Source organism: Chrysochloris asiatica, unplaced genomic scaffold (assembly GCF_000296735.1).
Source record: "Chrysochloris asiatica unplaced genomic scaffold, ChrAsi1.0 scaffold00022, whole genome shotgun sequence".
NCBI classification, from domain to species: domain Eukaryota; kingdom Metazoa; phylum Chordata; class Mammalia; order Afrosoricida; family Chrysochloridae; genus Chrysochloris; species Chrysochloris asiatica.
Window position 1 is genome coordinate 23,060,743 of NW_006408540.1, and position 3,493 is coordinate 23,064,235.

The 3,493-nt window shown below is 39.8% G+C and overlaps 1 pseudogene; it reads left to right on the plus strand.

Moving 5' to 3' along the window:
• The window catches only part of LOC102816046, a 168,469-nt pseudogene extending 165,760 nt beyond the window's left edge, over nucleotides 1-2,709 (plus strand).
• Nucleotides 2,710-3,493: the final 784 nt, after the last annotated feature.

Consider the following 3,493-nt stretch of genomic DNA (forward strand, 5'->3'; position numbering starts at 1 on the left):
TTTCTCTGACCCTCCATCTTACCCAGCATGACATCCTTCTCCAGCGACTATTCCCTCCTGACAATATGTCCAAAGTATGAGAGAGGAAGCCCAGCCATCCTGACCTCCAAGGAGCACTCTGGCTGCACCTCTTCCAAAACAGATGCATTGGTTTAAAATATATATATACATATCTCATTTTGCACGGTGGCAGCCTTGCAGTCTGCTTTTCTTCTCTTCATCAGGCCCTCCGCTGAGCAATCCCGTCTAAGGGACCTGCAGTAGGCATTGATCTTGGCACCACCTACTCCTGTGTGTGTCTTCCAGTACGGGAAAGTGGAGATCATTGCAAATGATCAAGGCAACCGAACCACCTCAAGCTATGTCACTTTTACTGACACTAAATGATTAATCAGTGATGCTGCAAAGAATCAAGTTGTCATGAATCCTACTAACACTGTTTTTGATGCCAAACGTTTGATTGGAAGACGGTTTGATGACTCTGTTGTCCAATCTGATATGAAGCATTGGCCATTCATGGTAGTGAATGATGCAGGCAGGCCCACGATCCAAGTAGAATATAAAGGAGAGACCAAAAGTTTCTATCCAGAGGAAGTGTCCTCTATGGTTCTAACAAAGATGAAGGAAATTGCGAAGCCTACCTTGGAAAGACTGTTACCAACGTGGTTGTCACTGTGCCAGCCTACTTTAAAGACTTCCAGGGTCAGGCCACCAAAGATGCTGGAACCATTGCTGGCCTCAGTGTACTCAGGCTCATCAATGAGCCAACTGCTGCTGCTATTGTCTATGACTTAGACAAAAAGATTGGTGTTGAAAGAAATGTGCTGATCTTTGACTTAGGAGGAGGTACTTTTGAAGTGTCAATCCTCACTATTGAAGATGGAATCTTTGAGATCAAATCCACAGCTGAAGACACCCACTTAGGTCGAGAAGACTTTGACAACCGAATGATCAACCATTTTATTGCTGAGTTTAAATGCAAGCATAAGAAGGGCATTTGTGAGAACAAGAGGGCTGTCCGCCACCTCTGCACTGCTTGTGCACACTCTCTCTTCTAGCACCCAGGCCAGTATTGAGATTAATTCTCTGTATGAAGGTATTGACTTCTATACCTCCATTATCTGGGCCCAATTTGAAGAGTTGAATGCTGACCTATTCCATGGCACACTGGCTCCTGTGGAGAAAGCCCTTAGGGATACCAAGCTAGACAAGTCACAGATCCATGATATTGTCCTGGTGGGTGGCTCTACCCATATTCCCAAGATTCAGAAACTACTATAGGATTTCTTCAATAGCAAAGAAGTGAACAAGACTATCAATCCTGATGAAGCTGTTGCTTATGGTGCAGCTGTCCAGGCAGCCATCTTATCTGGAGATAAGTCTGAAAATGTTCAAGATTTATTGCTTCTGGATGTCACACCTCTTTCCCTTGGTATTGAAACTGCTGGTGGAGTCATGACTGTACTCATCAAGTGCAATGCTACTATACCTACCAAGTAGACACAGACTTTCACAACCTACTCTGACAACCAGCCAGGGGTACTCATTCAGGTTTATGAATGTGAACATGCCATGACCAAGGTTAACAACCTGCTTGGCAAATTTGAACTTACTGGCATACCTCCTGTACCCCTTGGTGTTCCTCAGATTGAAGTCACTTTCGATATTGATGCCAATGGTTTCCTCAATGTTTTTTCTGTGGATAAGAGTACTGGAAAAGAGAACAAGATTACCATCACGAACAACAAGGGCCGCCTAAGTAAAGAAGACAAAGAATCTACTCCCGTAAAGATTTACACCCTTAGAAACCCTTTACAGGGTCGCTATGGGTCGGAACCGACTCGACGGCACTTAACAACAACAACAATACATATATATATATAATGAAAGTCAAACAAACTGTAATGTAAGAGAACAGAGGTCTCCCTGAAACTATTGTCCTGAGACACTTTAAATCTAGAACCAAACCTCCAAGGTCACCTTTTAGGAAAATAACAGAGTGACACATACAATAAAATATATTGCCCATAAGATCAGACTCCTGATGTGGTGCTGTACGATCAGCATTAGACTGCAAACCACAAAGTTAGCAGTTCAAACCCATCATCTGGTCCTTGGAAACACTATATAGGGTCTCTATAAGTTGGAATCGGCTCAACTGCACTAAACAACAACAAGAAAACCCATAAGATCAGTGCCCTACTTAAAAACCATCAGTATAAGACCAAAGGGTACACAATTACTCTGAAGCAAAGATGAGATGATAAGGGGTCAAGGAAACCACAGTACTGAACAAGGAACAAACACAATTAAAGAGAATGTTGATGACACGTTTTGATAAACGTAACTAATATTATGAACAATTTGTGTGGAAACTGTCAGATTGGAACCTAATTTTCTGTGTAAACTTTCACCAAAACTCAAATATTATTTTAAAAAGAAAGAAAGAAAGAAAGTGTGTACAATATCACTTAGCACTAACTTCTTAATACCAAGAAGTCTAGTTTTAAACTATTGTTGTTGTTAAGTGCTGTGAAATTGGTTTTGACTCATAGCAACCCTGTATAGGGGTTCAGAGAAATTGTTGGTGGGTTTGAACCACTGACCTTGAAGTCAGCATTCCAGTGCTTATCCTATAATGCTATGCCAATTATATATATTAATAGGCTTTTTTGTTTTTGTTTTCAGAAACTGAGAAGATTACCCTAAAATTTATATAAAGATGGAAAGGAGCTAGAATAGACAAAAATATTTTTAAAAAGAAAATAATATTGGAGGACTTTCACTTACTGTTTTCAGAGCTTACTCCTGTAATCAAGGCAGTATAGTACTGGTATAAATCAATGGGACAGGTTTGAGAATCCAAGAAAAAGCCATCACATTCATAGTTGATTGGTTTTTGGATCAAGGAAAAGGTAATCTTGTCAATAATTGGTGGTGGGACATTTAGACATTCACATGCAAAAAGATTGACTTAATCCCTAACGCACACCATACACAACAATTAACTCAAGTGGAATCATAAATCTACATATAAGAGCCAAAACTACAAAATGTTTAGAAGAAAATATAAGAGAAAATCTTTTGGGCAATCATGAGACTTAAAGGAAAAAATGATTACTCGGACTTCATCAAAATTGAAGTGTGGAGAGCTTAGAGGTCATCACTCCCATCCTGATAATAAAAAGCTGAAAAAACTGAAAATCAACCACTGAAGATTCCTTCGTCTCTCTTATTAAGGGCCTTTGTATTGAATTGAGCCCACACAGATCATTCTCCATCATGACTTCAAGATCCTTAATTAATCACATTTTCCAAATCCCTTTTGCCATATATAAGGTAACTTATTTCCAAGTTCCTGGGAATAGGATGCAGATACTTTTAGGAGCAATTCTTCTTTACAATGGAGTTGAGAAAAATAAGGAAGAGGTCAGGAAAGTGCTACAGGAGCAATCAAACAAGATAGATACAGCATTGGAAACAATTCAAAACC